Source organism: Ictidomys tridecemlineatus, chromosome 6, assembly GCF_052094955.1.
Source record: "Ictidomys tridecemlineatus isolate mIctTri1 chromosome 6, mIctTri1.hap1, whole genome shotgun sequence".
Taxonomy (NCBI): domain Eukaryota; kingdom Metazoa; phylum Chordata; class Mammalia; order Rodentia; family Sciuridae; genus Ictidomys; species Ictidomys tridecemlineatus.
In genome coordinates, this window is record NC_135482.1 from 91,811,023 (window position 1) to 91,823,408 (window position 12,386).

Sequence of the window (12,386 nt, forward strand, 5' to 3'; positions counted from 1 at the left end):
GATTAGATCATATAATTGGCATATCTATCTCCTAAGATTTCTTTGCATTGGGAACATTCAAAATATTCTTTCCTAGCTATTTTGATATATACAGTTAATTATTGTCAACCATAGTTATCATACTATGCTGCATTAGAGGTTATTTAGTCTACCCATCTGTGCCCCTGTACCTGTTAACCATTCTCTCTCCATCCCTCCTCCCCATATCCTTCCCAGGCTTCTATATCATTGTTTTGAGTGAATTTAAAAATTGAAACAATCATAGAAATAATTTTATTAATCTCTTTATATTGTAGCCTGATTTAATAAACATTGCTAGTTTTCCATTATGGTTACTGCTTTGAAACTGGGAACATAGATATTCATTCATAAGGGCACTGTCTTCAAGTTATTGATTGTTTTCTTTGCTGAGAAGAAGCTTTTTAGTTTGAATCTATCCCACTTATTGATTCTTGTTTAATAAATAAAAATATATATACATATACATGTGTGTATGTGTATGTATATATGTATGTATATGTGTGTATATATATTTATTTAATTATTTTTTGCAGTACTGGGACATTCTAGTTGTAGTTTATGGATGGAGACTGTTAACATGACTAGAATTCAAAGGGTTGATTGGGGCATATATAATTTGTGTTTCAACATGATTTTGCTGAGATCTGTATTTTCTAAATGTGCCTTTGAGGTTTATATTTTTTCCATGGTAAATGTAGACTTTTGTCTTTCTAAGACTGATTAGCACTACTTTCTGAATTATGTTTTTATACAGAATTAAAAAATAAATATTTTTTTAAAGCCTACTTCTGTGTTAGAAGTTCTATTGGTCCTGTGTTTTAGAGATTAAAATGTATCTTTTTTTGAGTATATAAATTTATATATTTTAAAATATACATCTGCCAAGTCCAAAGTTTCTTTTTATTTAAATAAGATATACTTTGAGCTAAATGAATGTTTATGAATTAAAGATTTTATGGATACCATTTGTTGATTTTTTTAAAAAAAGAATATAGGGTACATTTGATTTAGGAACTATGTAGCACCTTATATAGTTAGCACCCTAAATAGTTGTTGATTGGGTAAGTTCTATAACAATGTGCTTTATAATTCCTGTTACTTTATTAATAAAATGTATTAACTAGTGCTTTTAAAGTTTGTTCTTCCAATGAAAACCCATAGTTTTCTTCTTGTTTGTTTATTTGGTCTGGGATATAAAAGTAAGGAAGCATTTGTTTGTTTGTTTTTATTTTCATAGTGGAAAATTTACTTAGCCTTTTCTGTACCAAATGGCAGATGTATATTCTAAGTTCTCAGTAAAATGTATAATTTAAAACAAACAAGAAGGAATTAGTCCCCTGCGTATTTATTTGTTGTCTCTTTGTGGTGAAACCCTGTTGGTTAGACCAATTTGCTAATGTTACCAGGCTCCTGATATTTAATTCCTTTGTGGGGTATACAGTTTCCTTTGTTACTTTCTCTCTGATTGAATATTTAGGGACACTTTCTTCCAAGTAAGTTGCTTATAGGAAGAATCTCAGGAAAGAATGAATGAATCTATTAATAATTTAGTAAAACAAATCAGAACACAACTCTTGCTAAGTACAACAATGTTACATTTTTATACCTGGGAAGTATGTTCAGTACTGCTTCATAATTTTGGGGTGATAGAGGAGAAGAGCCCTGTAGCTGGGGAAAGCATAGCCCAACTATAAGTGAGTTCTGGAAAAGTGTCAGATTCTAAGAGGCATGCAGGAATAGGAAGACTTGTTTCACTCTGGGAGGGTGAAGTAAATGTGAAGGAATGTGGATTATTGTAGGAGCCCCTGCAGATACCACAGTCCACAATGGTCAGGTCTCTTATATAAAATGATATACACACAACCTTTGTATCTTTAAATCAATCTAGATTACTGATAATATCCACCCCCCCATTATAGGTCAGCATCCACTGTATAAAAGTTGTTATGCTATATTGTTTAGGGAATAATGATAAGAAAAACTTCAACAATGTTCAGTATACATACAGCATTTTCTCCAAATGTATCTATATATACATGCACAAATATATGTACACATGCACATATATATTTGAGTACATACATGTACATACATATGTACACATATATATGTGTATGTATATATAGGTATAGATGTATGTATATTCCTTTTTGTTATTTATTCTAATTAGTTATAAATGATAGAAAAATGCATTTTGATTCATTGTACACAAACAGAGCACAACTTTTCATTTCTCTGGTTGTATATGATGTAGGGTCACATAACATGTGCAGTCATACGTGTAACTATGTTGTTCATCTGATTCTACCATCTTTCCTATCCCCATGCTCCTCCCCTCCCTTCCCTCTCCTCCTTCCCCTCCCTTCCCTTTGTTCAATCAAAGTTCCTCCATTCTCCCCAAGTGCATCCCCACCCCGCCTCCCCCCCAGTATGGGTCCACATCCACTTATCAGAGAGAAACATTTGGCCTTTGGCTTTTTGGGATTGGCTAAATTCACTTAGCATGATATTCTCCAACTCCATCCATTTACTGGCAAATGCCATAATTTCATTCTTTTTTAAGGCGGAGTAATATTCCATTGTGTATATATACCACAGTTTCTTTATCCATTCATCTGTTGAAGGTCATCTTCTGTGAACATTGATATGGCTATGTCACTACAGTATGCTGATTTTAAGTTCTTTGGGTATAGACCGAGAAGTGGGATAGCTAGGTCAAATGGTGGTTCCAGTCCAAGTTTCCTAAGGAATCTCCATACTGCTTCCCGTAGTGGTTGCACCAATTTGCCATGCTACCAGTAGTGCACCTTTTCCTCCACATCCTCGCCAACACTTATTATTGCATGATTCTTAATAATTGCCATTCTGACTGAAGTAAGGTGTAATCTTAGAGTAGTTTTGATTTGCATTTCTCTAATTACTAGACAAGTGGAACATTTTTTACATATATTTTTTGATCGATTGTATATCTTCTGAGAAGTGCGTGTTCAGTTCCTTAGCTCATTTATTGGCTGGGTTATTTATTTTTTTGGTGTTAAGTTTTTTGAGTTCCTTATAGATCCTGAAGATGAGTGCTCTATCTGAAGAATGTGTAGTGAAGATGTTCTCCTACTCTATGGGTACTCTCTTCAAGTTATTATTTATTTCCTTTGCTGAGAAGAAGCTTTTTAGTTTGAATCCATCCACTTATTAATTCTTGATTAATAAATAAATAAATAAATACACACACATATACATATATATATACACATCTGTATGTATATATATGTATACATGTGTATATATATTTCTTTATTTTTTGCAGTACTGGGGATTGATCCTGGGACGTTCTACCACTGAACTACATCTCCAGCCCATTTTATTTTTTATTTCAAGACAGGATCTCGTTAAGTTGCCCAAGGCTGGCCTTGAACTTTCCGTCCTCTTGCCTCAGCCTCCCAAATCGCTGGGATTACATGCTTGTGCTGCTGTTCCTGGCTTCCCCAAATATTTTTGATCTAAGTTTGGTTGAATCTGTACATATGGAACCTGTGGATAAGTAGGGCTGACTGCCTAAGAAATGGAGTAACATTGCAGAGTAAAGAGTTGAGAGAGACAGGAAGGGATCAGTGGGAAGACATCATGCTGGTAGACAGGAAAGAAGGGGAGGAGAGTAGGTTTGTGTTATGGTTTAAAATCGAGGTGTCTCCCAAAAGCTCATGCATGAGACAACACAAGAATCTTCAACACTGAAGTGATTGAATTATGGGAGGCGTAACATAATCAGTGGGTTAATTCACTGATGTGGACTGGTAGGTAGGGTGTGACTGAAGGAAGTAGGTTGGGGGGTTGCAGGGGGAGGCGTGCCTTTGAGGTTTATATTTTTTCCATGGTGAATAGAGCTCTCTCTGCTTCCTGGTTGCCATGTCCTGAGCTTCTTTCCTTTTCCACGCCCTTCTGCCATGATGTTCTGCCTCACCTCAGGCCCAGAACTATGGAGTCAGTGGACCACAGGCTGATCCGCTGAAATCATGAACCAAAATAAGCTTTTCTTCTCTTAAGTTGTTCTTGTCAGGTCTTTTAGTCCCAGGAATATAGAGCTAATTAAAATAGCTTGTTAAATTTTGGAGTGGAGTTGTGGATTTGGATGCTTAGGAAAGAGAGACCAGTTTATGGATTTGCTGAGCAGGGAACCCAGCAGAATCAATGTCATTGCAGGTGGTTTCTAGATGACTACTGCCAAGTGTCAAGGGGGAAGGCCTGATTTCTCAGAAACCTGAAAACAAAAGAAATGGGCTGTTAGTCTCTGAAAATTCTGAAAGTGTGCATCCATGTGAATGTTATCAACTATATATACCTTTGATAAATGTAATTTTTTTTTCTTTTGAGACAGGATCTCACCAAATTGCCCAGGCTGGCCTTGAACTTGCAATTCTTCTCTCTCAGACTTTCAAGTAACTGGGATTCCAGGCTCATGCCAAAGTTCCCAGTGATGGATGTAATTTTGATACAGCTTCTCTCCTGACATTCTTCACAGAAGATCAAGTTGACCTGACCGCTGCATGGCTTTCTGAGTGTGGGTTCATCAGGCCAGGGTGATATTGTGGTGGAGAGTAGTGATAGGGAGGAACTGTAGTTCCAAGGGCTTAGTCTTCAGAGAAGGAGCAGCATTCCTTCCTTTTGTGCCTTGAAGAGGTGGACGAGAATATACTCAAGTGGCAGAACCGCCCAGGGAGCTTTATGATCGCTTTGGCCTTGTCATATCACATCACATCACATCACATGTGACTCAGCCAGCTTACAGTCCTGTTTCTAACACTTCAGGAAAAAAAAAAAAGAAAGCTAATATTGTTGCAATTTTTGGTTTCTTTCATTTATTTCACTTAACATTTTTAGCTAGATTGTGTAGGCAGTTTGCTTAGAAAACACAGAGTTGGGTGTTACGGGAAAGGAGAAAAAACTTCCCATTACAGAAAAAGGGTTTAAGCTATTTGGATGTCTTTATGCTGGCAGTATACGTGACTGTTAGTATTTTCCTAGGATCTAAGGATGAATGAATGTCTGTTCACTTACTCCTCATTTGCTACCAAGCCATGTCAACTAGTATGTCCTTAGATCAGAGCTGAATAAAACCAGAGTATGTTATTATGTGACTCACCTTCTTGAGTTTCCCCCTGTATTTCAGATTTATAATGATGTGGTATGAAGAAATTCAGGATTTCCATCCCAGCTCTTCCCTTCCCTGCCAAGCTCCTGACTTCTGCCAACTTAATCTTTCCCTTCATCTGTCTACAGTTTGGGTTTAGCTCCTTGGGCTCTCTGGGAGTTTATAGAATAGGAGTCATTTAAACTCCTTTTTTTCCCAAATGGAACAAGTGTCTTAATTGAGGTCAGGCAAACACCTAGTGTGACAGAATCTTCCCCCTCATCCTCCCTGGCACAGAGAGAGCATTCACACAGTAGAAGAATCGTGTGAAACTGTGTACCCAAACAGTGTCCACAGGGATAAAGCTAATGTCCAGTTGGATGCACAAAACAGTGACTCATTTGCCAAGCTCTGTTCTTCGGTTTGGTTCCACGCCAGATGGCAACCTAGCAGGTGACCCTTGGCTCTAGCCTTTCTTCAGCCTCCTCAGGTCTAGGATAAAATGCCCAGCTGTCCCTTACCTTGCAGGAGTGAGCCTGTGGAAACAGTAATTGCCCTCACTGTTACTTAATATTTACATAGTTTTGTTTAAGTTTGTAGCTGTAGTACTATCAGTATGATTTTACTGGTATTATGAAAGCTGTAAGTTACTTGGTGAAATTCAGGAATAAAATCTATTTAACACCAACTCGTCAACAGTAAGAGCTTCTGGACTGAACACAGAGAAGAAGTGGGAAGATTTGAATTGTTAGGGTCGGGCAAACGTTGGAGGAAGAGACCACCAAGAGACTTGTCTCAGGCAAAAGCAAAGGGTTTATTGGGGGGGGGGGACCAGCATGCTGGGGCTCAGAGTTCTCGTAAGAGAAACCGGAGCCCCGAGTACAGCTTAAGCAGAGTTTTTATACAGTGTTTAAACAGGGAAGTTCATATGGCAGTTAGGGTGCAAGAGTGGGATTTTTTCAAAATAACCGTTATAGAATAATCATGCGTTTTTTCAGGGGGTGTTGGGTCAGGGTACATTTTGACATAAGTAACTGTTTTTAACATAAGTTTCGGGTTCCAGAAAGACAGAACTTAAACTTACAGAAAAGCAAAACTTAACAGGAGAGAAAAACTTAAATTTAACCTTTACAGAATTAGACTGAACTAGTGTAGTTCATGTAGTGTATATATTTTGGTTGCTAAAGGACTTTCATTGAGATTTGCATGAATTAAATAGATTAGTACCTTTTACCTTTTGGCTACTTCTTGACATCTATAAAGATAGAAATGAACATCCAAGGTCTCCTTCAGGTGGAAGTATATCCATTTGATGATTGTTGTGCTTTTGCTCCTGGATTATACTATGATGTTAGGTATGCCTCATCTAAATAAGGGTCATAGTATTTATAGTTGATGTGATTCGTTTCACAATCTCAAATATAGCTGGAGATACATTAAAGAATCAAGAAGGAATTTGGAAAAGGAAAAAAAGACCTCGTCATTTCCCAGGGCTTCCTGTGGGCAGATCTGTTTCAACACTGACTTTGCCGTCTATGATTATGATACATAATTATTAATTTATTAATTAAGTATTCATACAATTGCATTTTATTTAATTTTGCTTAAACATTTTTTTGGGTAAAGTAACAGGAAAAGACCAACAACTTTATTGAGAATGTTTCTGAAACACATAAATGTTTCTAAACAAAGCTAAATTACTTTGGCATTTTGAGGGGAAATCATATTTCTGGTATGGCCTAGACTGGGTCCTTGTATACCACTGGATTTGTAGCTTAAGGATGTATTCTGATTTCTTAAGGGTCTAGTTTCTGCCTGAGTCATATATCTGCAAGATGTAGTGCTATAAATAAGTGAGGTTTGGCCTACAAATGCCTCTTTTTCCATAATGTAACTAAAATGATGCAACTAGTATTATGAATGTCATTGGAAAAATAATGATTCTTGTTTATGGCAGTGAAATGAGATGGTGGATTCAAAAGTATTTTAAAGGTGCTAAGTAATCAATAAGTAGAAAGGGGCAATACAATTATAAATTCTAACAATTAACTTTCTTATTAATCACTATCAGCATCACCATTGTTAACATCCTCACTGTTGGAGTTTAACTTCTCAGACCTATCTCTTCTACCTTCTGACCACAAAAGAGAAAGAAAATCCAAAGGAAATCATACTCAATGGTATTTTTGTGGGGTGGGTGGGTACCGGGGATCGAACTCAGGGGGCACTCGACCACTGAGCCACATCCCCAGCTCTATTTTGTATTTTATTTAGAGGAGAGTCTCACTGAGTTGCTTAGCGCCTCACTTTTGCTGAGGCTGGCTTTGACTTCAGGATCCTCCTTGTCAGCCTCCTGTCATGCTGGGATTACAGGCATGCACCACAGCGCCTGGCCCCCCAATGGTTGTTTTTAATTAGAAACTTTTTTTTTTCCCCCTCAGAGAATCTGTGGCCTCAGCATGATAGCATCTCTGACTGTGGGCTTCTGACTTTCTTTCGACTCATTGTTAGGAATACTTGACTCATACGAGAAGTTCAGACCTGCTGGAGGGGCCAGCTCTGCCTGTGGGGAAAATAAGAACCTTGATTAGGAGCTTCTGTCTTGATGCCAAGGACCATTACTGCTGATTCTGTATTAATTTTGTGTCCCCGTCTGGTCACTGGGTGTCTATCTTGCTTGTACAATGAAATCCTCAACTGTACTATAGATCCAGATATTGATTTCTTGTGTTGACTCTTTCTTAGCCTTAAAAACCTGCCCAGAATCCCTTAAATCTCTTTGATTTCCTAAACTTTATTGGCCTCTTGCTTCTCTCTTTCCCCAGATTTCAGCCGTGCTTGAGTCTTGGGTTTTTCATCAGCAGTCAGCTTCATATTTCTGAGTTATCGGAACTATGGTGTATGAAGAATTTGGTAGGGACTGACACTAAGGAGAAAGAAAAGTATGGAGGAGTTGTGGAGGAGAGAGAGGAAGTGACATGTGAAGCATAAAAGTATAAAGGGACTGGTAGGTATCTTTATTCACAAGGAATCTTGTCCTATTGCTCACTGCTACATAACTAGTGTGGGAAATGGTTCCTGCATTTAGCTTTTCTAGTAAATACCTGTCGAATGTGTGTTTGGGGACACAGTGAATGGACTAGTTTTACTGGAGATCACTTTAACTTGAGCTTTTAAAGACTGGGGTCATTGCAAACTCATTTTTTGCTGTAGCTTTGTATATATATATATATATTTTTTTTCTGAATAAATGAATAAGTTTTGCGATTAGTGGAGTTGATGCTAGAGTGCTGAAATTGATAAAAGTGAAATTTTGAGTGCTGAGATGAGCATTGTCTTTCATGTGACAAGGAGAGAAGCAAAGGTCTGTACCTTCTCATTTATTGTCAAATGAGAGTTTTGTACTCGGTGTACTCCCATTTAAACTGAAGGATTCAGAGAGACTGTTATTTTGATACTAAAAAAGAAGAGAAATTTTTTTGTATATAAGATGCTCTTTAAAAAAATTGTTCTAATTAGTTGTACATGATAGTAGAATACATTTTGACATATTGTACACAAATGGAGCACAGCCTGTCATTCTTCTGGCTGTATGTGGTGCAGAGTCACAGACTGGTCGTATAATCATAATGTGTATAGGGTCATAATGTCCATCTCATTCCACCATCCTTCCCACCCCATCACTCTCTCCCCTCCCCTCACTCCCCTCTGCCCAATCCAAAGTACCTCATTCCGCCTCCCATTATGGATCTGCTTATCAGAGAAAATATTTGGCCTTCGTTTTTTTTTTTTTTTTTTGTGTGTGTGTGTGTGTGTGTTTGGCTTGTTTCTTTTAGCATGATATTCTCTTGTTTCTAAGAGTCTCCTTTTTGAGTTAAATTCAGCATCTAAATTGGTGGATATGTTTCTGAAACATTCTTTAAAAATTGCTTATGTTAGTCAACATGTTTATATCAGCAACATCAGAAGAATTTTTAAAATTCAAAATCCCGTAAATAAAAGCCATGAACAAAGTGATAAAAGGCAACCACAGTTAAGCAATTAATTACTGGAGTCAGTGTTTCTAGGTGTCAGATTCACTTCTTTATGTACTCATACTTCTGGACTTCAGGTGGTCCATTTTAGACCATAATGATATACACTTTTCAAACACAACTACTTTAGGGAAGTGGAACTTGTCTAGAGTATAATCCAGATAATCAAATTTGGTGATGGTAGGGAGTTATCTTGATAGATACAAGTAAAGAAATTTTTTCATTAGTTTTTATCTTCATCGAGTACATTATGGTATCAAATCACCTCAAACTGCAGTAAACATTGTTTCATATGAAAATATAACATTTTTGTGCATGTGCATACATGTCTGTCATAGGACAGAGTGTATAGCCAGTTTTGCCAATTAGGGACTTTGCTTCTGCTAGCTTTGAACTGTAACTGGAGTTAGAATTAGGGCAGGGCCATGACAAATGCACACAGAGCACCAGGGTGGCAGGTGTATCCTGTACAGGGTGGGAGATCATTGTCACTCTCAGTTCCCTGCTTTCTCTTTATCTTCATCTAAATACCCTGCAGGTTCAGAAAGAGCCTACTTCTCAAAGCAGTTGTCCTGCAGCAGGAAGAAATAGAGGAAAGTTATCTGAAATCTTAGACCTAGGGGACAAAAGACAGGAGGTTTGAGGTTTCCAAAAGGTAAATATCTTAAGGAAGGAGATTCACTTTTCTTAGATGAATTACTATAGTCTACTAGATTTTGTTTACAAAAGGAACTAAGTGTTTTGTTTTTTTAGCTTAAAACTAAGAAACTAACCCATATTGAAAAACAGAAAAGAAGAAAATAGTCATAATCTCAAGATGTAATCACTTAATAATTTTGTTTGATTTTGAAGATGAACAATATGCTGTATATTGTTTTGATGAGATTAATTTATCTTCTTTACTACCACTACCATCCTCATCATTATTGACATCATCAAATGTTTATTGAGTCCTTGCTATTAGCAAGGCACAATTCCAGGAAGTGTAAAGAAGATAAATAAGTGGAAGATGTGGTTTCTTCTTTTAAGAAGATTATTTTCTATTTAGGACTGAACATATGTCCTAGAAGAAATTATAGTAAATGATTTATTCATTCAACAAATGATTATTGAGCTCTATTATGTGCCAGGAACTATGCTCAACATTTCAGAAAAAACAATGAACAAGATGTAGTTTTTGCTCTTGAAGTTCCTGCCCAGGGGAAGTGATAGACAAGCAAATAAAAATTTCATTAAATTATAATGTGTGAATTGTCATTGAAATGCTACAAACAGTAAGTGCAGTAGGAAGATATTATATTAAAAATATATTGAAAAACATGTTGGATGTTGTTGGAACCCAGAACAAAAATATTCTTTTTAAGTACTCATTTCTTAAGTTGATCTTCAATGAGAGCCTAAGGCATAATCTTTTTTGTTGTGGTGGTGGTAGTGGTGGTGGTCTTTCTGGGAATTGAACCCACAGCCTTGTGCAGGCAATACAAGCACTCTACCAACTGAGCTATATCTCTAGCCCCTAAGGTATAATCTTTAATAGTCAAGTAATCAATACATTCTGTGAGCAATGAAAGTAATATTGTTCAGTTATATTAAATTTAGTTCTTCTAAGAGAGAACACTGTTATAGATCTTGAAAAATTTACATGGGCCTTAGGTTTTCTTTCTTTTTTTTTTTAATTAGTTGCTCAAAACATTACCATGATCTTGAAATATCATACATTTGATTCAAATGGGGCATGAATTCTTATTTTTCCATGTGTACAGATTGCAGGATCACATTGGTTATACAGCCACGTTTATACATACTGCCATACTAGTGTCTGTTGTATTCTATTGCCCTTCCTATCCCCCCTCCCCTCCCATCACCTCTCTCTACCCTATCTACTGTAACACATTTCTCTCTTTTTTTTCCTCCTCCTCACACCATCTTGTATGTTATTTTGTATAACAATGAGGGTCTCCTTCCATCTTCTGTGCAATTCCCTTCTCTCTCCCATTCCCTCCCACCTCTTGTCCCTGTTTAATGGTAATCTTCTTAGGTTTTTTTTACTTTATCTGAAATGCCTGGGCCAGAAGTGTTTCAGATTTCAGAATTTTTAGACTTTGAAATATTTGCATAAACTTTACAGGTAAAGCATCCCAGTCTGAAAATCTGAATTCTAAAATGTACTCAAATCTGAAGCTGCTCTCATCCAAAATATCTATCAACTGTCTTAGTATTTGCTTTTGTCAAGAGTTGAAACATAACAGTGCTATTGGAACTAATCTGCTCCTCATAAAATAATGTGTTTTGACATTTAAAAATAAGCTGAGCCTTTAGGAAATGGGGAATGAGTATACTAAGATACTTATTTTGTATTTGTAAGTGCATGAGGTGCTGATCTTTTGTGGTATGGAAGGAAGAGAAGAACATATCTTTTCTGGATTAGCGAGTGTCAAGGTTAGCATTCCATTATGAAAACTGGGAAAACTGGATTAGGTTTTTTTTTTTTTTTTTTTTTTGAGGTGGGTGAGGCAATGGATGTTCTCACTTCTACAAGGAGGAAATGTAAATGAAAGAGAAAAAGCATAGGTCATTTATTCCTTGGATATTTTGTGTTTTTTTCCCTGCCATAAAACTTGTTATAGAATTGTATATCTAGTGTTTTAACCCAAGTGGGTATATTTTTTTGACTTTTATCAGATGAAAGAAGTGAGAACTTACTTGTTTATTCCTTATCGGAGTTGTTCAGTTCCAGAGTGAAAAATACTAAGGGATTGGTGGAATTTCTCTCCCTGGAGATCTTTAAGAAAAGGTGTTCATGGGCTGGGGATGTGGCTCAAGCGGTAGCGCGCTCGCCTGGCATGCGTGTGGCCCGGGTTCGATCCTCAGCACCACATACCAACAAAGATGTTGTGTCCGCCGAGAACTAAAAAATAAATATTAAAAAAAAATTCTCTCTCTCTCTCTCTCTCCCTCCCTCCCTCCCTCCCTCCCTCCCTCCTCTCTCTCTCTCTTTAAAAAAAAAAAAGGTGTTCAGACACTTAACTACCTGAAATTAATTGTATAGAGCTTTGCATGTCCTACTTAAAAAAAAAAAAAAACCCAAGGTGTATAGAAACCCAGATTTAGAAAATGGATGTTATTGAGCATAATTCTTCCCTGTTTAATCCTATTTACTTTAATCTTCCCACTAGGTGGATTTATTTGGTAATAGACAATTACTT

General features: G+C 36.8%; 1 protein-coding gene across 7 annotated transcripts in view; it reads left to right on the forward strand.

Annotated features, from left to right (window-relative positions):
- Eps8 (EGFR pathway substrate 8, signaling adaptor) overlaps positions 1-12,386 on the forward strand; it is a 165,713-nt gene that overhangs the window by 28,949 nt on the left and 124,378 nt on the right. Inside the window, exon 2 of one of the 7 annotated variants that reach the window (XM_021730747.3) lies at positions 7,972-8,153. The exons of the other annotated variants lie outside the window; for them this stretch is intronic. The gene's annotated coding sequence lies outside the window, so the exon portion shown is untranslated. The remainder of the gene's footprint in view (positions 1-7,971; positions 8,154-12,386) is intronic. 7 annotated transcript variants of the gene reach the window in all.